This window comes from Coptis chinensis, chromosome 4 (genome assembly GCF_015680905.1).
Source record: "Coptis chinensis isolate HL-2020 chromosome 4, ASM1568090v1, whole genome shotgun sequence".
Taxonomy (NCBI): Eukaryota; Viridiplantae; Streptophyta; class Magnoliopsida; order Ranunculales; family Ranunculaceae; genus Coptis; species Coptis chinensis.
Window position 1 is genome coordinate 99,675,366 of NC_141459.1, and position 26,607 is coordinate 99,701,972.

General features: G+C 35.3%; 1 long non-coding RNA gene and 3 pseudogenes across 2 annotated transcripts; 2 read left to right on the plus strand and 2 right to left on the minus strand.

Annotated features, from left to right (window-relative positions):
- Positions 1-3,484: 3,484 nt before the first annotated feature.
- On the minus strand, positions 3,485-4,255 carry LOC147506179 (GDP-mannose transporter GONST3 pseudogene; annotated as a pseudogene).
- Positions 4,256-10,259: 6,004 nt separating this feature from the next.
- LOC147506180 (uncharacterized) lies at positions 10,260-11,006 on the plus strand. Its single transcript, XR_015193611.1, has 3 exons — positions 10,260-10,398; positions 10,531-10,616; positions 10,795-11,006. It is a non-coding gene; the product is annotated as an uncharacterized LOC147506180 (long non-coding RNA).
- Positions 11,007-11,049: 43 nt separating this feature from the next.
- Positions 11,050-18,636, minus strand: LOC147506181 (putative receptor-like protein kinase At1g11050 pseudogene; annotated as a pseudogene).
- A 1,121-nt stretch (positions 18,637-19,757) lies between these two features.
- LOC147506182 (3-isopropylmalate dehydratase large subunit, chloroplastic-like) lies at positions 19,758-25,836 on the plus strand (annotated as a pseudogene). Its single transcript, XR_015193610.1, has 15 exons — positions 19,758-19,901; positions 19,986-20,114; positions 20,209-20,379; positions 20,461-20,613; positions 20,724-20,792; positions 20,872-20,985; positions 21,711-21,785; positions 21,915-21,992; positions 22,134-22,220; positions 22,387-22,436; positions 23,065-23,119; positions 23,289-23,418; positions 24,204-24,251; positions 24,341-24,499; positions 25,451-25,836. The product of XR_015193610.1 is annotated as a 3-isopropylmalate dehydratase large subunit, chloroplastic-like (transcript).
- The last annotated feature ends 771 nt before the right edge of the window (positions 25,837-26,607 follow it).

A 26,607-nucleotide genomic window follows, 5' to 3' on the forward strand; every position in this document is an offset into this window, starting at 1 on the left:
CATAACTATATACATATAGAAATTTTCTAACAAATCGTGATTCCCGTTTTAGTTGCTAACCTATTATAATTTCATAACAAATCGTTTTAATTAAGTTTTAAAAATCTGTTTTAATTTTCTAACAAATTGTTTTAATTAAGTTTTATAAACCCATTTTTTAACCCCGTTTTAATAGTTGACTTAATTTAGAAATATGATTTCCATTTTAATAGGAGAATGATTTTTTTTTTTAATTAGATATGATATATTTTTCCTTTTCAATAGGGAAGGAATTCCCGTTTTAATAGGAAAAAAATTCTCATTTTAATTATAAATGTTAGAATTTCTTTTTTCTAATAGAGGAGGAATTTCTGTTTTAATAGGAAATTGATTCCCGTTTTAATTAGAAGTGTTTAATAAATAGGAAAGGAATTCATGTTTTAATAGGAGATGATGATGTGGAATTTTAATAGAGGTCGAAAAATACCCTTTGTGGGAGGTTTAATATTAAGACTAGCTTGTAGGCCCATGCATACGCACCGGCACTTTTGAAAATATGTAGATTTTTTTTAGAAAATTGGGACTACCGTTTTAGTCGCTAACCCGTTTTAATTTTCTAACAAATTATTTTTAATGAAGTTTTAATTAAGTTTTAGAAACCCGTTTTTTCAATTGGGAGAGACATTCTGTTTTAATAGGAGAAGGATTCCTGCTTTAATTAAAAGTGCTAGATTTTGTTTTAATAGGAGAATAATTCCCGCTATAATAGGAGAGGAGTTCCCATTGTAAAAAAGGATTTCCGTTTTCAAATATGAGAGAAATTTATGTTTTAATAAGAGATGACGTAGAATTTTAATAAAGCTCGAAAAATACCCCTTGTGGGAGCTTTAATATTAAGATATATACTAGATTTTGAACCCGGGCATATGCCCGGGATCTATTAAATATTTTGTGTGCTGAAAAGGCTTTACAAAATGTCTCACACAAATTTTTGAATCAGAATATATTTTTATTGAAAATAAACCGAAATACGTTAATGAGCAGCGATTATAGTGTATAAGTACTTGGGAACTAATAAAGGATCAAATTGATATAGCCTCTTCACTTTGTAGTTTAGAATATTAATCCATAATTTTCAAATAGAATTATTTTAAACTCGATCTAGCTTGTATAATAGTTTTCTTAGATTTATGGTGATTTAGTTGCAAATTTTCGAATCAGAATATATTATTATTGAAAATAAACCAAAATACGTTAATGAGCAGCAATTATGGTGCATAAGTACTGGGAAACAAAGGAATCAAATTGAGATAGCCTATTCACTTTGTGGATTAGGATATTAATCCGTAATTTTCAAATAGAATTATCTTAAACTCTATCTAGCTTGTATAATAGTTTTCTTATATTTATAGTGATTTAGCGGCAAATTTTCGAATCAGAATATATTTTTATTAAAAATAAACCGAAATATGTTAATGAGCAGCGATTATGGTGCATAAGTACTTAGAAACTAAATGATCAAATTGAGATAGCCACTTCACTTTGTGGTTTAGGATATTAATCCGTAATTTTTAAATAGAATTATCTTAAACTCGATCTAGTTTGTATAATAGTTTTATTAGATTTATGGTGATTTAGCGGTAAATCATCACCGTTCAGCTTACGTACTAATGTGTACAAATTACTAAAACAGATTGATTGTTTCCATATCCTCAAAGAATACACTACTCCCACTTGAAAAGATTTATTACATGAACGCGTCCTACGAACGGGTGTCGTTATATTAAATTATTCTAAAAAAATATTAGCAACAATGCATAGCTATGAGATATGAAAATTATATTAATTACTCATTTAAATTTCTTGCACCACTCTCTATAAAAAGGAAGTATCAAACCTTGATAAAACTCATCGACTTTTTTTTATTGTTAGGTTTAACAATAAAAATTTGATTAAAGTTTTGTGAGAATGCCCAATGTGGCGAAGATAATATTGAAGCTACTTGAATAGCAAGACAGTCACAATCACAATAAATGAATTATGATTAACACTACTTAAAATGCAAAACTATATTTGTCGAGACATTTATTCCCTCTACATATAATACAAATATATTTTAGGGTTATTAGTTCAATGCATTTACATCAAGTTTTTTATTTTCCATTAATTATTTTTTTAGGTTAGTTTAATGTAGTACGTTCCATCCAGTTTATAATTTCTCATTAATTATTCTTTGAGGTTAGTTCAATGCAGTTGCATCAAGTTTCTGATTTCCTGTTAATTATTATTTGAGGTTAGTTCAGTGCAATTGCATCCACTTTATGATTTTCCGTTAGTTATTCATTAAGGTTACTTCAGTATAGTTGCATCCGGCCAGTTTTCGATGTTTCGTTAATTAGTATTTGAGATTAGTTCATTGCATTTACATCCAGGTTCCAATCTACTGTTAATTACTCTTTGAGGTTAGTTTAATACATCTACATCCAGTTTCTGATTTTCCGTTAATTATTTTTCTAGGTTAGTTCGATAGTTTACAATTTCTATACAGTTTGCATACATGTAAGTGTATATTTTTATAAACTCACTTTCGTTTTGGGTTCCTAATTACTCGTAATTACTCATGTGAGAAGGCTAAAAAAGTAGACATTTATGCTTTGAGATCAGTGCGATGCAGTTACATCTGACTTCCAATTTCCAGTTAACTATTTTTTTAGGTTATTTCAATGCATTTGCATCCAATTTTTGATTTTCCGTTAGTTAATCTCTGATTTTAGTTTAATGCAGTTGCATCCAGTTTTTGGTTTTTCGTTAATTATTCTTTGAGGTTAGTTCAATGCAGTTGCATCCAATTTCTAATTTTATGTTAATTGTTCTTTGAGGTTAATTCAATGTATTTACATCAAGTTTTCGATTTCTCATGAATTATTTTTTTAGGTTAGTTCAATACAGTTACATCAAATTTATAATTTCTCGTTAATTATTCATTTAGGTTAGTTCAGTGCAGTTTCATCCATTTTTCAATGTTTCGCTAATTAGTCTTTGAGATTAGTTCATTGCATTTGGATCCAGTTTCCGATTTCCCGTGAATAACTCTTTAAGGTTAGTTCAATAGATATGCATCTAGTTTCTGATTATTTATGTTTTGAGGTTAGTTTGATGCAATTATATCCAGTTTCTGATTTCCCGTTAATTATTTTTTCAGATTATTTCAATGCATTTGCATTTAGTTTATAATTTCTCACCAATTATTCTATAAGGTTAGTTTAATGCAGTTGCATTTGATTTTTGATTTTTTTGTTAATTATTTTTTGAGTTTAGTTTAATACATTTGTATCCAATTTCCAGTTTCCCATTAATTATTATCTAAGGTTTGTTTGATGTATTTGCATACCATTTCCGATTTCTCATTATATATTTTTCAAAGATTTGTATCCAATTTCTAATTTCCCGTTAGTTATTATCTGGTGTTAGTTTAATGCAATCGCATCCAGTTTCCAATTTCTAGTTAATTACTTTTTGAGTTTAGTTTTTGATAATACCAATCTGACTCATCTTTGATCTCATGCTTTATCTTCTTCAACTCCCCCATTATAAGCATCTCCAAGGGGAATAGAAGAAGGGCCTCGAGGTTGTTATAAAGTACAAGACCCCACGTGTTAAGTCCAACCGTCATGACCACATGCTTAATATAGACGAAGTCCACAAATCTTGTCGATCGTAAGCAAGGGCCCAAATATAGTCGTCGAGTGAACTGATAGTCCGTTAGGGCGTAGAGCACACTTTCAAAAAGATGGTGGAAAGTGAGAGCCATGTTCTAATTGAAGGCCAAGGCTGATGCAAATAGAGGGCCTCCCCTATTGCAACAAAAATCGGGACTCGACACGAAGACAATGAATGTATCTACATTGGCATGAAGAAGGAGTAGCTCACTGCTTTGTAAAAAGCGATAGATAAAATATCATTGGGCTGGTAGGAATCGCCACATGGTTAGAAAGTGAAGCGAGTCGTGCTCCAAAATCTTGAGCTTCCCAAAGAGAAGAACCCCAAAGAAGCTTTGTGAAGTATCTTTACGAACGCAGCTTAGTGCTCCCGGTAAGGGAACTTCATGACTTGCCCATTTGTTAATAATAGAGAGCAGATGCCGAAATACAAGAACCAGCAATGATACCGTGAACCGATACATGGTGGAGCAAGCTATGATACCAGTTGATTGTACTTCACCAGAGGGCAAAGTGGATATGGGACCATCCTTGGGGTTTTTCGCATCATTCACCATCTAAAGTATCGGCTTCTGTTCAACAAATAGTTACTTTTTTTTTATTACTTGACAAAATTCATATCATATATGCTAATCAATGATATTACAATGACAGAAAAGAAACCTCCAAAACATTCATTCTTCAATAACCGATTGCATATAATAATCCTAATAAACAAACAAAATTGTACACTGATCCTACTTGCCCATAGCTAGTATATAAATAAGCAACATGTACACTTGAACAATGTACTCATCATTTAAGCTCTATCAAATAACAAGAATAATACCTTCGCTTGGCAGCATCCAAATTATCTTGAAAAATTCAAAATCTCAAAATTGGGACCTGTCTTCTCCTCGAGCTCGATATGTTCAGTGACGATCCCCGGTTTCACTTTTTAAAGGCCCGGGCTCCGTTCACGGGCCTCCAGACCAGAAGATTAGTTCAGCCCGGCCCACAGTAGCCTATTTTAGTGTTGTAAGAGCCAATCAAAGACCATTAATACTGAGTAGTTGAGAATGCTCCCAGTGACCCACGTCAGCCCCCCTTTTTTCTCTCAAATTGACACATCAGATTTTTCTTAAAAAAAGTAAATATACGCTCTTTTTTGTAGATTTCAATTGTTCGTAACTGAAAATAGATAAAAACCCCATTCTTAAATCTTATCTCCATTCTCCATTCTCCATTCTCTATTCTTAAATCTTATCTCCATTCTCCATTCTTAAACAAAAAGAAACCTTAAACACGACCTTAAACACGACATCTGATGTTTCTGGAAAAATAATCCAGACCCCTCTTAAGAATGAAAGCCTAGCAGTAATTAAGAGGATAAAGCTCAGGAGAAGACACCCACTCTCGGTGCCCTCTTAAGAATGAAAGCATTACTTCAGTGCCAGATTGTCTTTCACCAAGGAACAGTTGCCTGTTGGATGCATTACTTCATGAGTCACAAGCTTTAAGTGGCACGAAGAATCAGTCATCCGAGAAGAGCTCAAGTTCATGTGTAGTCACACCGGTGACATAGTAGACAGTTCTACACCGAACCGTGAGACGAGAATGGGAAGAATATGGTGATCCTATTTCTCCGCCGTGGTCGCTCTGGCTGCATCGGGTTTTCAATGAGAGTACTCTGTTAGTGGAAACTCATTGGATCGAACCCCCGCCCCCCGGGTTGTTTGTGCGCGTTTTATCTTTTTTTGTTTGTTGAATGGTTAAATTCTACTACGTTTACGTCGGCCCGGTGCTAATAATTCTGATAGATGCTTTCTGCGGGGTTTGGAATAAAGACGTAACCGGTTGATCATGATATGAGTCCCGATGAAAAAAAGTAAATACCAACCGGGAGTATTACCATACGATGCTTTACTTGATGCCGCTTGGTCCGAAACGAGTTATGAATGTGCCAAGGACCAATCAATCCCCGACCGATGCTATATCAACATTAATTGGAGAAGATATTTGTGGTGATTACAAGTCAAAGTTTACTGAATCTTCTTCACTAAGTCAAGGATGGGGTTCTTCTTTTTGGAATAGCTTTGCCTTGATGTCATCAAAGGTTACTTTTTCCCTCCAAATATGTTGTGGTGTATGAAATGGAAAACTTATTGGTTGCATTTACATGGAACAATTCAGCATATTGTTTTGTTAACTATGAATGGATGATCGTAAGTGACTCTCTTTTGGTTATTGCACTACCGGATTTGTGTTGTAGAATATCTCATACTCTACTTCCTTTTCTTTCATCGTAGTATATAACATATTTTACTTTTCACAATAGTAAAAGGTGCTCCACCTCTCCTCGACCTTTACAAAGTTTGGCTAAAGATTGTGATCGTCAACCATAAGTTTTCATGTGTAGAAGTGGTTATCGGGTGTATGCTAATATCAGAGTGGTCTAGGAGTTATAGGTGATAGTAGAAATTGCATGTCAAGTGTCCAGAAATCCAAACGTGGTTCTTCTGGTGTGAATGCTTCTTTTGCCGTATATTCAAATGACTCTGAAAGGACTTGCTTATTGTCATAAGAAATGGGTCTTGCATACGTAATATATATATATTATTTTTGTTATGGAATTTTTTGTTTTTGTTGTTGTATTTATGAGTTTGGGGTGTGATGGTTTTTGGTTTTTAGGGATATGAAGCCGAATAATTTGTTGATTGAAGTTGATAATTTTCACTAAGGTTAAAAATAGTTTTATGCATAATATTTGTTCTCTGAGTGGTGATAATGAATAGTACAGAAAGTGCTTAGAAAAGAAATAGACAAATATAATCCTAATAATAACAAGCCCATTTAACGAGTTGCCAACGCTTTCGAGGCCTATAATATCTCATAATCTACTATGAATAGGAGAAAAGCAGGCCATATATATCTTCTGTGAATTGGAACAATATCCCCTCTGCCCAGATATATAGAATTATTGTTGTTGGATCAGATACTGTGACGTTAATTAGTAAATATCGTTGTTTCTTCCTTATCGATCAATGTTTAAGTTTGGTTAAGGTAAGCTGGCATGTAAGTAAGAAGAGAGAGAAGTTTGGTGCATATATAAAGGTATAAATGTGACATTTGCTAGACGAAATCAAGAAGCACAAGTGCACACAACAAATATCTCCCTCCAACTTCAATCAAACCTGACTTTCTTGATTTCTTCCCTACCACTTTCATCACATTATTAAGCTATAAGAACTACTATTTTTTTACTTCCATACATATCATTTGAGATTTCAAAATATATATGGCACATTATTGCACCATGCCATGGCTCTTTTAACCCAATTCTTATTACTAATTTTTCACATCATAGCAAAAGTTCCAAATCATCATCTTCTTGACTCTTTAGTTGATTCAGGTAACAATAATCATCTTTTGACAAAGACTTAAGAGCGATTTCAGGCCATATGGACGTGATTTATTTGGAGGTAAACCAACTGGACGATTTTCAAATGGCAAGGTCCTTGGTGATTTCATTTTCGAGGCCTTTGGGTGCAAGCCGATAGTACCAGCATACTTGGATATATCACATAATATTTCAGAATTCGCAACTGGTGTTAACTTCGCTTCTGCCAGAACTGGCTTGGTAGCCCCGATCGCAGGTTTACTCATTAAGTATGTTGTTTTGTTTTGTTTTGCCTTTGAATATTTTTTTGTAGGTGTGGTGTCTTTTAGGTCAATGTAACTGGGTATGGTGTTGGTGCAGTCAGAGTTTGAGGCAGTCCGGTACATCAACCATCTCTAAGAAGTCGCACACATAGTTTGTCCTATTGATCACTGTAATCTGATGAAATGCAACGTTATCAGGAAAAAAAAGCCAATAAATCATACGCCTATCGCTGTGGAAGCAATAAAAACAAGATAGCAAGAGAGATTCATCTCATTTTATGTACGAACATAATGTACTACAATGAAAATTCCTACCGTCCCACTCCAATTCTTATTATGTATGGCTGTGAAGTATTCTCCCCTCTCTTTGATCAGCAAGCGAAGAACTGCTGCATGTGATTCTACAATGAGAATAAGATTGTTGTCCTTGTGGCAGATTGCATTCTCAAAGTCTTCAAGAGAAAATGGTGACAGATTCGCGAAGAACTTGCTAAATGAGGAACATAAATCCCAAACCATTAAAAGGTCCCCCGGCCACACAATCCATTGGAACATTGAAATCCCTTGATGGAGTAGGGCGATCAGTGAGGACTGGATCATCAGCATCATGTTGCACAAATTTTCAAAGATGGGATTGTACAATTTTTCAAAGATGGGATAACAATTGGGTATTTGATGGGTTCAGCTGGCTCATCTTCTACAAATTGAGAGATGATAGAACTTTAGTGAAAACGCCAACCATGAAATACTTTCTCTTATGAAATGTCAAACTGTCCTCGCCATTGCTACTGATTTCTTCATGACAAAGAACATATCAACTAAAAATGTACTACAATCCTACTTACCTAATCTATGCACAAAGGCATTTGTACACCAAAATTGAAGAGCTAGAGACATGAAATATAAAAACAACACTATTTTGATGAGTAGTGGCGTTAACAAAAAAAAAAATGGTAGTGACAATGTAACAAAAGAACTTCACCATTGGGAACAGTAGTGACGTTTGAGGCAGTCAACTTCACAAGTGGTGTTGGTGCAGTCAGAGTTGTAACTAGACAATTCCGTTCTAAACACATGCATGCCTAGAACTTAAATTTTTTTTATACCCCATTCTTATTTTTTGATGATTTATTCATTTTATCATTTATCTTTTTATGAATTCAAATTGACAAAAAAAAGCTTATTATGAAATGCTAACTATCATTGTTTGTGTTGAATTGATTGGGGTCTAAATGTATGTGACAATGGAACCAAATCGAACAGTTTAGCGACACATTTAATTGACCTTTTCACCTATGAGTAAAGTAATAGGTAATCTAAATTTTCAATTAAAATAGGTGTTTGACATGTGTCAAATATGGCGACTCTAAATGAGGCATTGATCATGGAAGTCTAGCGGCCAAGTGGCTACAACACAATTGGGTGGAGAAGTACACAATTCTAGCTTTGCTCGGCAATTATCCATGAACCCCCGGATGTTCCAAAGAACAAAGATCAACGGACTAACAAGCTTAACATGTTTCAATTGAAGCCGCATCAACAACAAATGTCACCTCAGCCCACGGGAACAACAAAGCAGAGAACAACAACTTCGGTCACAAAGCATGAGTCGGAGCAATAGAATTATTGAAAGGGAGTATTTTTTTTTTTGTAATACTCATAAAATGGTACCTTGGACGCACCAATGGTCGCTCACCGCTTTTCATGCACCCACTTAACTGTCTCGAAGTTTAGCGGCACATTTAATTGACATTTTCACCTATGAGTAAACTAATAGGTAATCTAAATTTTCAGTAAAATAGGTGTTTGACGTGTGTCAAATATGGAAGCTCTAAATGAGGCATTGATCATGAAGTCTAGCGACCGGCGGCTCTGACAATATCCCATAATAACATATGGTTTTGCAGTATTTTTCTAAGTCACTTCAAGTAACTGATACATTGAAGCAATCCTTAGATTATTTCGGGCAATAGCATTTAGTGTCTAAATATATGTAGTTATGAACATCATTTACAATGGAATTTCCCAATATGAAATCTATCCCGTGAATTAGAATGTATAAACCCTTCAAACAAAGTATACATATATTATAAGCAATGAATCATTAGCTATTAATATACATATATTATTTATTCAAATAGACTTTAGGCTTTTAAGTCATTAGCTATCTATATAGCAAGTCCGGCCATAGGCCGGGCCAAATGGCTAGTAACCATTTAATTTTATAGTTTATCGGTTCATAGCGGGTATTTTCGGTTTTGGTTTTTTATTTCGGTTATTAAGATATTTACTATTTACACTATTTTTTTATTGGTTTTATTAAAAAAATGTATACTAAAAACACAAAAATACCGCACGAACTAATCGTTTTTTAACTATTCATATAGGTTATTATGTCATTCAATAATAAATTAAATAAAACTATATATTTAAGGTTATAAATTATATCTTTATATTATTTATAACATTAAATACTATAAAAATTACATATTACACTAATAAGAAAATTTTAGTTTTTGAATTTTTATATTCTTTATTTCATATTTTTTATGTTAAAAGTATGATAACGTTCAGTTCCAGTCCAGTTTCATTTCTGGTCCTGTTTTTTTGTTTAAAAAATCATTCGATTCCAACTGTATATAGTATGGGTTTTTTAGTACTCATTTTTCTATGGTTCCCGGTTCCCATTCCGGGTAAACGTGTACCCATCGACACCCTTAGTTTGACCCTATGTCGACAACTGTATTTATTATGACCTTTCTTCGAAATTCTTGGGGCAGTAGATAGGGTATGCGTAAAAATCTACCGTCACTGTCACACTTGTGTTCAAAAAAAATTCTACTACCACTAAAAAATACAATCTTCTTCATACATAAAGCATATCTTATATCTTATATATAAAACGGATACCAGATTTCCCAATTAGTTCTCGTATTTCCGGTTTTATGCCAAAGTTTTTAATAGAAAGGGTACCGGAAAGTTAGACAGCCACTTTAAGTTTGAAAGTTCAAATCAAACACTTTGCAACTAACCCTGTTTTCCATTTTCATAATCGAAGGTAATACTTTCTTTCATTTTCGATTTCTAATATTCTTTAATTATGTAATATAAGTCTGCACTTTTTCAATTTTTTTGTTTGATTTCAGTTTTTTGTTTTATTTCGGATTAAAGTTTTGTGTTTTTTTAATAGAAGTTTACGATTTTGCTCTACGGAACGAGACATTGTCTCGGTTTTAAAAGTTTTGGAACAAAGTTCAAACTCAACGAATTCTTACGGTAAGTTGGGTTTTAATTCCTTAGATGTCATTGATTTGAAAAGTGTGATTGGTTTCGGTAATTGTCTCCCTCTTTCTAAGTTCGAAGAATATAGGAATTTTTTTTTGTATTTCTTCTACAAGTTAACCCAACCTTTTTCTTAGTTCTCAATTTTTTTTATTCGTGACTGATTTCACAGCCATGAAGAGTTCAAAGCGGCAACGGATAGGAGGATTAAACAGTACCAGGCCCGCGTTAAATATGGATTATTGGCTTAAACTCGAGGAGAAACATGGTTTTTTATTATATATATAGTAGGAACTAGGAAGTCTGGAACCTTGTAATTGATTAATGAAAGAAATGTAGTATGAATCCATAAAATACTAAATGATATGAACCATTGTTTACTGATATGTACAAACCAAAAAAACAAAATTGGTAGTCCAAAATTACTAGAGAAGGAGCATCTAGCACATTTCTGGTGCATTAATTGATGTGCTAATAGTGGGTCCATTTGTGGATCCACGAGCAACATCTTGCAGATTTCGGTGGAAAACACCAACTCGTTCTGCTGATGCTGCTAAATTGCTCTACCTCAGCCTGGTGGTTGTTGATGTTGACCGACTGCTAAGCAAAGAAGATCGGAAGGACTCGTGACTGAGTGGCAATGGTCTGTCTGGAAGTCTGGGTATGTCGATGTCGCCTTCCAACATCTTTAATGCTTCTGAAATAGTAGGCCTAAGAGCAACCATCACATGCGCACAAAGAATCCCAACAAGGACGAATCTCTCCATAATCCCTCTTGGACCTCCATCCCGTATTGATGCGTCTAGTACTTCTGATATATGCCCTGATTTTGTGAGCATCCAGGCCCAATCGGTGATCAGCAGCAACATCGGAGATGACATATCAAGAACCTTCCTTCCACTCAGTCTCAAGAATTACAATGCCAAAGCCGTTTTTCTCTGTTAGCTGCCCATACAGAGCATACTCAGGTGCTAGGTAACCGTACGTCCCAGCAACTCGGGTTGTAAGATGAGACTGGTCTTCTTTACATTGTTTGGCCAATCCAAAATCTGCCACCCTTGCCTTCATTTCATTATCCAAGAGTATGTTAGTGGCCTTTATGTCTCTGTGATAGATAGCAGGCTTGATTCCATGATGCAAGTAGGCAAGTCCCTTTGCAACATCTATGATTATGTTCTTCCGTTGAGGCCAACTCAACCAACTTTTGCTATTGTTAATAACTTTGGAGTCGAAAAGATGGTTGTCGAGGCTGCCTTTCGGCATATAATTGTAGACAAGGTACCTTTGTTTACCTTCCAAATCACTAGTTGCGCAACAACCCCTAAGAGGGAGGAGATTCCTATGCTTTATGGTGCTGATTATCTCAACCTCATTGAAGAACACTTCGCCCCTTTCCGAATCCAAATCCATAATCTTCTTCACAGCAACCTTAGTCCCATCTGATAAAGTTCCCTTGTAAACCACTCCATATCCAGCAATCAAGTTTCTCTGGGAAAACCCGTCTGTAGCAAGTTTAAGCTCTCCTATCTGGAACCATATAGCACCAGTATGGGGTTTCAAAGTGGCTTTGGCATGGCTCACAAATTTCACATGACGACCTTCCTTGTGCTTTTGCCGCTTATTCCAAAGTCGATAAACCATGACTAGTCCCAATAAGACCATGGCAGCTGCAAAAGCACCAACGACAACTCCAAAGAACAATTTGAAATGTTGACTATCAACACCTTTGTGTTAGAATAGTTGTATGAACACAGCAACTAAAGTAGAACAGAAAGAACAGTAGCAATGAAGAAACAAGGACGCGTGAATCGAATAACCAAAGCGCGCGGATTAGCTCGTCCTTAAGGAAAAGATTTAAGCCCGCTTCCAATGGTGCGAGAAAGGCAACAATGGCGTCTTCCTCACAGGATTCAATGGTTAACAGACTGACTTTGCACTAGAAACGGACTACCCTCTAGAACGACAATATAACTCTCTCTCTCGGTGGCGGGAAGAAGAAGAAGAAGAAAAGGACCGGTTTTAGTTTTCTATTTCTCGAGTTGAGTTTCTCGATCAAGTCTGTTTTCTCTATGGACTCACAAATCCTATTTATAGAGGTTAGGAGAAAGAGAGACCAACTCCTAATAGAACACCAAACTTGTTGCTTTCGAAAAAAGGCAAAACAAGTTTAAAGCATTGGTCAAACCACTACCCACAACAGTAAGCCCAAGCCCAGGCCTGAACCCTACCCGATGTGGTGGATAACCAATGTGGGACTATCTACTATGCACTAAAGTGGAGAGAACACCATTTGTTCATCTCCTCCACTTTGTACACACACACTAGTATTTAGAAATACACAAGAGATTCCAACAATCCCCCACTATTTCAAAATACTAATAGTCCCCCACTATTTTGGAATAGGATATTACAAAAGAAATGGGTTAACGAAATGCCAGAGAGAATCGAAAAAACAATGCATAAGATACTGGTGCTTTACGGGCTTGAACCAGTCATAGGGTAACATATCTTATAATACGTGAAAGTGGTGGATTAAAAAATCTTTGAACCAACATTCCCTTGTAGTAAAATAGAGGACATGCACCCACATTGCTCTTTCATTATATGCCTGTTTTGCGGTGTTGCTTTTTGGCCCTTGCGCTGCCTGTGTTATGTGAATGCTCTAGAGTACTTGCCTGAATACTCATAAGAACCGACCCAGTTCTACATTCACGTAGGTGGATATCCATCAAGTGTACATAGCAGTTAAAATACACTATCTCATAAAAATAATGGACTATGGATTCCATTAAGAGTAAAATAACTCATCCTTTTCTCATTGCTATTCAAGTTATACAAAGTATACAATAATGCTATCTAGTCATAGGGTGAGACGTCTCAAAGAAAGACAATAGCATACCAGAGCGACGAGGTGACTTGTTTTTCCTTTGAACCTAATTCATGGGATCTCCAATCACATAGGTGGGGTTCTTGTCGATTAATGTAAGCCCTCTATCTAAGGCAAAAGTCCCATCCCCTCGACGTATAACCACTTGCCTCCAAAGAAGTGGTGCAGTTAGACATGTGGCCAAACTAAGTCCAACCTAACATAATCTCTAGCGGTTGCTTGATTAAGTTATTTCTCAACTTACATGTATTCTTTTCCCATTGACATAAGATAACATGTCTTAGCTATTCAGAATGAGGCAGGTTGCAAAGCATATACACATTAGGAGGTCAAGTTTAGAGCCAATGGGAAGATTTGCCAAGAGGTTGCTAACCCACTCAAGATCATCACATGCCTTTTCTAAATGCGATTAGCTTGGATGATATCCAAGACACTCAATTTCCACCAAAGGTAAACACATAAACATTACCGGATCCAGGTTTATAACATATTACCCTTCTAACAATGATGGAAATTTACTAAATATCGATCCATAATCAATGGCTCATATAGTACTTGGATAATCGACAATATACATCAAAGTTCCTTATAAGGACACGATGGGTTATCATTTCGATGCCATTAATGTAGGCAATGTCATGTCTCACATACATTATCCATCAAGTACAATTGGCTACCATTGATATTGACATATTTAGTATGAGAAAACACAAGGAGATTATTTTTCATAAGATGGATATTTGCCACAAAAGGTATTAACACATGCTTACTATCATAATACCCATACTTTTCAATGAAAAATATTTCTTCTAAGTGCTATAACAATATAATGAGACCAACATGAGTTTTAATTCCTATATTCACCGGTCATTCAATTCTCAGTGTGCGAAAATTCCCTTATACCATCCGGCGGTCTATGCGGTTTAAGGTGCAACGTATAACCTTTAACCATATTCAAACGTCAACATCTTGACAACTCCGAATATAGCGATTCTGAAATGAGTTTAACAACATAATAAACTATCATTTTCAATGACGGTTTATGATGTGTTTCAAATAGAATTTCTCTGTCTCATACACATTCTCAATGCTAGCACTCATGATATTAAATCATCTAAACAAAGAGAGATTAACACATATGTCTTGCTTTGCTCTAAAGAAAGTACACATTTTTTTATCAACAACTGTACTTTGACATCCATATGACACTAATATGTTGTTGAATTGCTCATGCCATTTATAGGCCAATCAATCAACTCATACAAAGATTTAACTAAATTGTATACCTTCAACTCATCACCCTAAGACTACTTGGTATTGTAGTTCCAAGACAACCACTCAACTAGAGTCTTTAGAATTTTGTAGAAGAAATTCTAGTTATATGAGCAAGGTTTCAAAATAGTATAAATTTTGTCTCTGATTGAAACCCCTTGGCTATTATTATTAGCATTGTATTTTGCAATACAACTATCACGTTTTAGTTTTCTCTTGAAGATCCAATTCAACCTATAGATCCCCCAATAAATCAAGAGTCCAGTTTAGAGGAGTTGTATCCTTCAAAAAGGATACTTCTCATGCATGCACAACTTCCTTATAGGTTAATGAATCTTCCTCAAGAAACATATAAACATCATCACCGTGAATGGTGGAAATACTCATTGATAGTCTTCCAAATTTCTTGTGCAGAAATAATGAGATTATCTTATGTAGTTCATTATGAACATTCAACCACTCTATGCCAATTTCTCAGAAAGCACAACCTCAAATAAAATTAGCATATAAGACATTCAATAATAGTGTGGTATCTACAAAATTGTTATCACTCATGACAACAGAAAACAAACATCACTATTATGAGTTTCACCAATGAACATCTACTAGATAATTCTAGGTCTCAAAAAGACTTCTTTTAGATTCATTCACAATAGCCTTGGCAAGACACCCCCACATTTTGAAGCATTTTTGGATAGGCCCAAGACCTTTCCATACTTTGTAGTTCAATGTCTTTCCAATTATCTTGTGAGATGAACTATGGTAAAACAGTGTTATGCATATGGGTCACCACCCCCACAGCTTGATAGTTACTCAACCTAATCAAACTTACATGCAAAACACATTATACCGCTACAAACACTAAAAAGAAACAACAACAATAAAATGCACTCTTATGACAAGAATATATACTTTACTCAAGTCTATGATTCGGATCATATAAACATAGTCATATTATGTTCGTGTTATCTATATGAAAGGAAATCCATAAAAGATTCTAATGAATCTTAAAAAATAGAAGAATCAGATGAAAAGGGTTTTACCCGAGATAATATCATTATCATCCTTCTTTTCATCATTCAACATTCCAACTATCATAGGGAGACAATCCACGCACTTGTACATCACATTGGCTATTTATCCATAGTCATAGGAGGATAATGCCTAATAAGACAATCCACAAGCATTACATCTCCTTGTCTAAAATAATCACTAGAGGATATTGTCTAAGAAGACAATCCATAACCTTACATCACCTTGACTAAATTAGGTTTAGGAGGATATGATTGTTTCCCATATTGTTTCCTCTCGTAGACAACGATACTCATTACTTAATAATATATGACATGGTTAAACTTCATGTCAATGTTAAATAATGCATTCATGCCAAACATGGTAAATATCATATCATAGGTTCAGGAAAAGTAAACTTTAACTGTACCCCTCACAACAAAAAGTATACGATATTTAAGCAAATCTAGCCACTGAATATGCAAAACAACTGAGGACTCTACCTCATCTTTTTACATGAGCTCAAGTAAGATAGAATACCCTATCAACAAGACCTCAAGTACTACTACAACATCTAATGGGTCAACCCATTAATGTCTTCAACTAGAAAAATTTACTAATAAACTATTATCAAGTTTAAAGTAAATCTACGATGATTAATATCCAAAACTAGCATGCTACACAACTTTAACATATGCTATATTGGATATAAGCTACAAGTTACTTCATCTAACATGTATTTTCACAACAGTACAATTATAACCATCGTCTAACAACACGTTCACTCAATAAAGGTAAGCAATTATGCATTGAATACATTATAATTACTATCCAAGATTTGAGTGTGGTTGATATTAACTATCTTAAGGTCTCTCTTAGACCATATACATCTACATATGTACAAAGAAAATTAATATCAAACTACTTCTAGTCAAATCAATTAATTCATCAGTGATAAACACATATAATATGTTGACTAGGTTATTAAAGAAGTTTAAGCTTAGGGATTTCCCTCCTAAGAAAACTAGCATGCAACTCAAGGCAAGAATATCACCATATAATTAAACCAAAAGAATTGCAAAGAGTGAAAGAATACGATACCTAACCGATTGAAAAACCGGATTACCATATTTTCCTCCTTATAGAAAAACAGTTCAAAAGAACTGTAATTCTGAACCAGCTCACGAAGAATTGGGTATCAAGCCTTATACCACTGGAAAGCTCTTTGAATCAGCTATCCAACACAAAAAGCGGATTGCAAAACCGAGCTCTGAGCTGAAAGTTATAGCAGTTTCCGTAACGAGTGACGCAGCTGTCAACAAGACGAACTTTGACGTTTTTCTTGATAGAAATCTCATATTTGACTCCCACAAACGTAGGAGAAAGGTCTACAACCATATAGGGTTTGATAAACCACAAAAGATCAATAAATATTCAATCTTTAATTGGTTTCCCTATCAAAAACGAAATTATTAGAAAATTTCTAAAGTCATAACCCAATAACACAAACAATAACTCAAAGTAAAATACTTATCTTTTGATTGTCATATTAAAGCACTCTCCTTTGTTCTACTACAAAACTCTTTCCTTAAGATTGTTAGAATAGTTGTATGAACACGTTAAACTAAAGTAGAAACGAAAGAACAAGTGCAAATGAAGAAACAAGGACGGCCAGATGAATCCGAATAACCAAGGCGCCGATTATTAAGCCGCCCTTAAGGAAAGATTTCGCCCTTCCAATGGTGCGAAAGGCAACAATGGCGTCTTCCTCACAGATTCAATGGTTAACAAAGACCGACTTTGCACTAGAACGGACTACCCTCTAGAACGGCAATATAACTCTCTCTCGGGCGGCCGACGGAAGAAGAGAAGAAGAAAAGGACTGGTTTTAGTTTTCTATTTCTCCGAAGTTGAGTTTCGATCAAGTCTGTTTTTCTCTATGGACTCACAAATCTATTTATAGAGGTTAGGAGAAAGAGAGACCAACTCCTAATAGAACAATCAAACTTCTTTGCTTTCAAAAAGAAAAAGGCAAAACAAGTTTAGGCTATTGGTCAAACCACTACCCACAACAGTAAGCCCAAGCCCAGGCCTGAACCCTACCCGATGTGGTGGATAACCAATGTGGGACTATCTACTCTGCACTAAAGTGGAGAGAACATCATTTGTTCATCTCCTCCACTTTGTACACACACACTAGTATTTAGAAATACACAAGAGATTCCAACACTTTGGACATCTTTCCAATGGCTGAGCCGGCCAGTTGTAAGCCAAGTATGCATGAAGCAGTTCTAGTATCATCAGGACCAAGTTCGTTGACAATGCCAGCAGCATATAAAACCGTGAAGTAAAAACACTTGTCGCTAGCATTTTTGTCGAAGGACACCAACTGTGAAGTTACCTTCATACCAGCCGCAAGGCATGAGCTGCAAGTGGTCAAGCCCGATACGTCTCCTTTACAAAACTCGTCCAGTTGGATTGTTGCACCCAATCATCTCTTGTAACTATTCCTGCACAACTTGAAGCTTTAATGGCAAACGCGTTTGTATCATTAAAGCATGTCAGCGCCAAGGATTGCTGCAAGGACAATGCCGTAAGCTTAGTTTGGAAATCTCTAATGCAATCAGAGGAAGAAATTGCATTTGGTAGTTGGAACATATTTGTATCTTTGAGATGCTGCGCAAGACCTATACCAAACACGCTGAGTAGAGACTGGCAGCATTGTGTTTGGTTGTCTAAGCACAAAGACTTGTCCCATGGGAAGGTTTCTACATAACTGAAATCGATAGCAGCATCAACGGAAACTAAACAGTAGCAGGCGAGGAAGAGAAGAGAAGGGAAGTTTTGGAGTCAACTTCTGTTGCCGAGAATGGATCCTCAAAACTATATACTGAACCCTTACAAAAGTTTGGTTGCAAAATAAAAAATCAACGTTCCACAAAATACCAATGAAATAGCAAACGAAATATTGGCGTGTGGCCTAACTTAATCCGTGAGCGGAGAGAACATTTTGGGAGAAGGGGGAGGGTTATGCGGACAAAAACTAACTTGGTTGGTTTACCGTCATGTCCCTCATTTCTTCTTTCTTTCTCTTTCTCTCTCACTCTCCTTTTCTCCTCTCCTCTCCAGGACCATTGTCACCAAAGTACGGTGCGGGTTTAAAACGGTATACTTGAAAAAACTTAGTTAGGTGTTTTTAAACGGAACGCCTCCGAAAAAAAGCGAAAAAAAAGCGTAAAAAAGCGTGGGGCATAAAAAAACGGGTTTAAAAAGCGGTAAAACGGGTTTAAAACGTATAATACGATATATAAATAAAAAACAAGTAAAACCGATGATAAATAATATAATAGATAAGGAGTTTGATTTTCTATAAAAGTGGAAAAAAAATAGACACATAAAATAAAAATAATAATAATACAAATGAAAGAAAAAATTCAAATACACGAAAGTATCAAATTATCATTACTCATCCAAATACTAGAAATTTTAGATTCAGTGCCAAAACACTATTCAAAAATAAGATACCGAATTAATTAAACCATAATGACATAATTAAGTACTACAAATAAGTTAATAACTTTAAAAATTTCAATTAATTATTAATAGTCCAAAGCAAAATAGAACGGTCTCAATAAGTCAATCTAACGCCCACTCTTCAAAAAGGTAAACTCCATAACCCTTTTCTTTTCTAGCGTTTTCTTTTAGAAAAAAAAAAAAAAAAAAAGTTTTAAACGGGAGATTTTCAAAATCTCGGGTTTTAAACGTTTTTTAAGTTTAAAACGGGTTTAAAACGTTTAAAACGCATTTTGTTGAAAAACCCGGGTTTTAAACTGGAACCAGACGCCTCGGCAATATCTCGGGTTTTAAACGCGTTTTAAACCCGTATTTGGTGACAATGCTCCAGACAGTCTAAATCTCCACTCCTCCTTCTCCATCTCCACTCCTCCATCTTCCTCTCCCACTCCGCTCAGTATCCATCCACGTATGTTCAGCCGCCACACTCTCAAAATCCCAGTTTTCAGGCACTTCCTAATTATCCCATTAAACACAAAACCATGCCTACTTCTACAATCGCAGCTTCCGGTTCCACACCTTTCATCATCAAAAAGGTATCTTGCATGATGAATAAACTTTTCTTTCATACATTTTTCTTATAAAAATCATTTCTTTATTGTTTTTTCTTTAATGTGCAGAAAGAATTGCGTGTGTCTACTTTCTCTTCAACTTCATTTAACATTATTCCTAAAAAAAGATGTTCAAAGAAAGTTGTTTCAGTTATGACACCGACTCAATCTCAACGCCCACCTTCTACTACTGGATCAGTTGAGTTTTTATGATTCTACACTTGTTTTAATTGGACGGGTGTGTTTTGAGTATTTGTTTTAATTGTGATTTTTGTTTGGATGGGTAAAATAGGTGAAAACTGCATTGACAATGACAGAGAAGATATTGGTCAGGGCGTCGGAGAGGTCGGCACTTGTTCCTGGAGAGAATGTTTGGGTGAATGTTGATGTTTTGATGACACATGATGTTTGTGGTCCTGGTACTATTGGCATTTTTAAGAAAGAATTCGGCGAAAATGCTAAGGTAGTATTTTTCAATTGGTGATTGAAACATACACAATGCTTAGTAACTATAGGTCTAATTTGAATATTTCTAAACTGAAAGGTATGGGATCGCGAAAAGATTGTAATAATACCTGATCACTATATATTCACAAGTGATGAGCGTGCCAATCGTAACGTGGACATCTTGCGGGACTTTTGTGGAGAGCAAGATATCAAGTACTTCTATGATATCAAGGATCTTGGTGATTTCAGGGTATGTGTGATCTCTTGTTTTGGTTGTGAACTTGCCACTGATCTTTCCAGCTAAGTGAATTTAATATTCTGCCAGTTTTTTTATCAAGTATTTGTTCAATCGTTTTGCAGGCTAACCCAGATTATAAAGGGGTCTGTCATGTTGCCTTAGCTCAAGAAGGTCATTGTAGGCCTGGGGAGGTGTCTCTCTCTCTCTCAGTAGTCTTCTATTGTTTTTGTGACCCTTTAATGATTTTTTTTTTTTTTAATTTGCCTGCAGGTCCTGCTTGGTACTGACTCACACACATGCAATGCTGGTGCATTTGGCCAGTTCGCTAGTGGAATTGGAAACACTGATGCCGGTTTTGTTATGGGTGCTGGAAAACTCCTTAAGGTATGTTAGTGATTTCTTTGTAGCTTAATGATATTCCAGTTCCATCCGGTCAAGCTATGTATGTGCGCACTGCACTCGTTTTTTTTACAGGTTTAGAGTTTTTCTGAAAGCATAAAAACTGTTGAAACCTAAGTAAGATGGACAATTCATATTCTTGAAAAAAATCTGTGTAGGACACACGGGGCACATTTTCCGTACCATTTCAAACTAGGGTTTCTTCTATACCCTAAAAGACTAAGAAAATAATCTAATAACATAGTTGCAATTTTCAACTCCATGATAAGCCACTTTCATATTTATTTATTTGTGAGGAGCTGCTTTGTAAGGTCTTGACCCCAAAAATTAGTCAATAATATTTTTCATTTCTAATTAGCAGTATCCCCGTGTGCTACTTCATATAGGTCCACTGTCGGACACCGACAAGCGTACCCTGTCAATGTGACTTGGGTTGAAACCAGTTACAGTTGTCTTATATTATGCAATTTCTATGCCAATGTGCCACCGCCTCTTAATTCATATTATTGGTTTTTTTGTTTTTCGTTTGGGTTTGGTGGTGGCATGTTCTGTTTTGTTGATTAGCCGTAACAATGCTACATAATCTGTTGTTTTCTCCTTTGTTATGTGACTTATTTCTATGGGTTCTATGCGAATTTCTGGAGTTTGTGCTCTACTTTTACTGTTTATCAATGTCAGCTACTTGCATGTTCTCATTCATTGAGCTGCAGGTTCCCCCAACGTTGAGATTCGTAATGGATGGAGAAATGCCAAGTTATTTACTGGCCAAGGATTTGATCCTACAGGTGAGTGCATCTGTATTTTTGTTTTCTGAAAGTTTTCCTTTTAGTTTGTGCGAAGGTTACTCAGCTCATGGTGAAAAGACATAAGTGATCTCATCATAGCTTTTCCATTCCGTTGTTTCACAATTGCAGATTATTGGTGAAATAAGTGTAGCTGGTGCAACTTACAAGTCGATGGAATTTGTTGGCTCTACTGTTGAAAGTTTGTCTGTGAGTACTTTTAAGGGAATATGTATTGCTATTACCTTCGAAAAGCATAAATAAGTGTTTTGGTATTTATCATGGTCTGGCAGAAGTTATCTTATATTTTTACTTATATGTCTACAACTGTTTTCCATGCAAAGATGGAAGAGGATGACATTGTGCAACATGGTTGTTGAAGCGGGAGGGAAAAATGGTGTTGTCCCTGCTGACAGTACGACGTATAAGTACCTTGAGGTTAGTGCAGCCAGTGGCTATTGGATGTGTATTGAGTTACTATGCATATTATCGAAAAAAAAATTGGGTTACTATGCATAATCTTTTATTGAAAAAGAAAGAAGCTAATCTCTTACTTTATCAGTTATGTGGGTAATATGTCTAATACTGTTTAAATATTACACAGGGCAAGACATCAGTGGAATATCAACCAGTGTATAGCGATGACAAGGCAAGGTAATTGAAAGTTTAAATCCTGTTTAGTTAATTGTGTGTTTTGTTCTGAATGTCTTAGTAAAGAAGAGAATTATTGTTTTGCTGTCAATTGTGTTCTGATTAAGAAGTCTACCCTAGGAACTCCCATTTGACATTGCCACACCATGTTTCTGAAATAGCAACATGCTTAACCAAGATATATTCAAATTATCCACATATTTGTTTCACAATGTAAGCGATCACCACTCAGCCCATCAAAATTTCAAATTGGATCTCAAAAACCTGGCTTGACTAGGCCTTACATTTCCATTTTAAAATTTTGTTCCTGGTCTTAATAGTTCTTGGCCTTACTAGCTGCCTGGGTGTGACTTGTTTTATTTTTTCTAACTTCTTAAACTTTAGGAGCATCCAACTCAAAACCAAATGGTGATGAGTGACGAGGCCATTACTGTAATGCAAGGCATTCAATGTCCCATGTAGGTCTATACTAAACATCTCAACATAACTATTTGTGAAAATTTGCCCCATTTTCCAACTCTGCTTCTTAGGAATGCAATAATCTGATGAGATATGATGTGATTTCGTTGTAGAAGTAAGATTTGATACTATATATGTAGTTATGCCCTGATATGTTTATATCTGTCTATAGGTTTCTCTCGGAGTACAGATTTGATGTTTCCAAACTAGAACCGTTGGTGGCTAAGGTGAGTGATTGCAGTAGACTTGTTGCTTTGTGAATATAGATATTAAAAAATGGATCTCTTTTAGGAATGATTCATTCATTAATATGTTCATGTCACAGTTCTTGTGTTTGTTAATGTTGCTTGCCTTTAGTATTGCCTCAAAACCTAATTATTTCCATTATGTCTGTAGGCTCATTCTCCCGATAATCGTGCTTTGGCAAGAGAATGCAAAGATGTGAAAATAGACAGAGTTTATATAGGCTCATGTACCGGTGGAAAGACAGGATTTTTTTGCTGTGGCAAAACTTTTCCAAGCATCGGTAAGAAGTCATTTATCTCCCTGGTTTTTCTTACCATTGTTTTTCTGTTAACTGTATGTCATAGCTTATGCTGCCATCTAAACCATATTTTCTACCATCAAATGGTCTGGTGAAAATACGCGTCTGGTGAAGATTGAACAAAATTATGCACATAATACTTTTCCTTCTCTTTTGCTATTTTTTCATGTTGAACGTTGTCAATCTGGTTCTTCTGATACACTAGAAACACTTACTCAATGACCATTTGTTTATGCAAATGTTTTGTTTGGCAATCTGATGTTATATGTTTAATTTAATTGGGTGTAGCAGGGATTTTTAAAAAAAGGCAAGTGGAGTGAACATTTTATTTCTGCGATACTGTCTATTTTGTCAACCATGCTGGAATCAGCTTCGAACTTTCTTCCAATCTTTGTTTATGTTTTTGCTGTAGATTTGTAGGTCTTTTGACCGTGTATTTTTTTTTTTTTTTGGGGGGATAATACTAGTTAACCCTTTTTTTTTTTTTTTTTTTTTTTTTTTAATCTCTCTTCATATACTGGAAATTGACATTTAATTCATGAAGGAAACCAAAACAAAATGTCTATGTATATTGCTACTATATGATAAGTTTGATTCATGTCTGAAATTGAACAACTTCAACTGAATCTGGACCAATGTATCAACAAGACACATACCATATTTGTTTTATGGACATTGTAAGAATTATGTATGCAACTATCTATATTAGGTTCACAATTATTTTTTCCTTCATTTTTTTAAGCACCAAATTCTTGCCTTATGTGCAGGGCAAAAAGGACAAAGTGCCAACTTTTATTGTACCTGCTACGCAAAAGGTTACTAGTCTTCCTTTTCTGCTTCTGATTTTATACTGGAATTACAGTTAAAATATCCACTTTAATGAAATTCTTTTTGAATGTGCTAGGTTTGGATGGATATATATAGCATTCCTGTCCCGGGATCTGGTGGAAAGACTTGCTCACAAATATTTGAAGAAGCTGCTTGTGATACACCTGCAAGTCCTAGCTGTGGTGCTTGTTTGGGTGGCCCGAGGGATACTTATGCTCGCATGAACGAACCTCAGGCAAGTCATATAATGTCTATGAACTGTTTGTTTTCTGTGAGAGTCATAAAGTACTTGGTATAAGACACTGGATAACCAATTTGGGATCGTCAGTTGAAGTGACTCTGTTCTCCAAACCCATTTTCTTATCAAGTGAGATAGATCAGCAAATACATGACTTGCTACATACTTTTTAGTGCACATTGAATTGTACTACGATTTATTGCCTTTATACCTTTAGTAGACTAACAGGATGCTCGTCGGCTGGAATTTATACAAGCATTGCATCCATGTAGCCAGTTCATATGTAGTCGAAATAAAGAAGTGACTTGATGTGTTCAAAAGATCCTTTTAAAGTAGAAATCCTGATGATAATATAAAAAGGTTGCTGGAGCCGGTAATGACCTGGGCTTATGACGATAGCCTTTTGGTGTGATCAGATACAGATAATTATAAATTAAAATAAGAAAAATACAATGAGAATAGAATTTAGTTTATAACTTATCAAAGAAGATGGACTTTGTTTCATTATATCTTTTTCTCATAGGAGTTTGATTTACATGTTAATTTCACTTGGGACTTGGTTGCATCTCAGTGTACACCACACGATAATTCAGTTTCATGCTTTGAGGCATCTAATCTTATACACACCCAGTTCTCCAGATATGAAATTTCTAAAAGGAAAGTTACTGAAGGAAATAGAGGGTCACAAAACAATGCCATAATTCTTTAGATCATGAATCAAGTAACTAACCAAAGACAGTCCTTCTACTGAACAGTGAACACCTTTATGGTGAGATTCAGCTCTGAACCAATTGTATTGCAGCTTTTACTTTAGTTTAGTTTTATCTTGAATGTCCATGATGGTGCTTCCAATGCTAGTGAAAAATCCAATTTATGAATCTTTAATTGAATTTGTTAAGGTGGGTGATCTATTATGTGAAGACACATTAAACTGTTACTCTTTTACAGGTTTGTGTCTCAACGACGAATAGGAATTTCCCTGGTCGAATGGGGTATAAAGAAGGCCAGATATATCTGGCTTCCCCATACACCGCAGGAGCATCTGCTCTGACAGGCTTCGTCACTGACCCAAGGGAGTTTTTTGCAGTAACGGAAGATAAATAGCTCATCAGTTAATGATTGGTAGGCTGTGCTTACCTTTCTCTTGATATAAGCCACGAGAGAGATGACTTGTAGCAGAGGTGGATGTTTTGTCTGTTGTAATCTTATTTCCGAACTTGGAATTGTATAAACGTAATAAAAGGAAATAGTAAAAACTAAGAATTCACACTGGTGTAAAATGCATAGTAGTTATGTTTTGACGTAATAAAAGGAAATAGTAAAAACTAAGAATTCGTACTGGTGTAAAATGCATGGTGTTCTTGATTTTAAATTTGTTGCCGAAAAGATGATGCAGCTTGTGAATCAGAAATGAAGTGTGTAATGCTAAAAAGAAACTCCTTGAAGAGTTGAAGGGTTGCATAGATGCCACATTGCCACCCATGAAATGACATGTGCCAACCATTTTTATCTGAAAGTGTCACTACTGTCTATCACTCTAAAGTCTCAAAAAGAAAATATTTACAGAACCAGCTCTACGGATTTCGATAGGTCTGATTTCTGAAGGGTGATTCTCAACATTTGCTTTTTGAGGCAATTTTCCAAGCGAACGCATGGATCAAAAGACAGATTCAAAGTACAGAGGATTCTTTATTAACATTCATTGTTGCCTTAAAGAGTTTAGATTTGCAAGTTAACTGAAAGCCCAGGTGTATTTCAGGGCTAGGCTAGATTATAAGTTTCAGTTTATAACGTATGCTAGTGTGTAACTTTAAGATGGGTTCAGATCATGTACTGATTTGCAAACATCAAATAGCTTAAGAAATGTACGCCAGTCTGCAAAATCGTTAAAGAATTCGCGATGTGGTAAATTGAATTTCCTGTTCGAGTAGATAGTGAAAAATTATGGATTTTCGTCTAGTAATGTACAGATTTAATAGTATGAGAAAGCAATGAAGATTTGTGTTAACATCTCCTTGTTAATATTTTAGTGAATCCACTATGTCCATGAGCCTGCATGAATTTTCACCGGCAAATTATCATAACCATCATTGTAATATCACCAC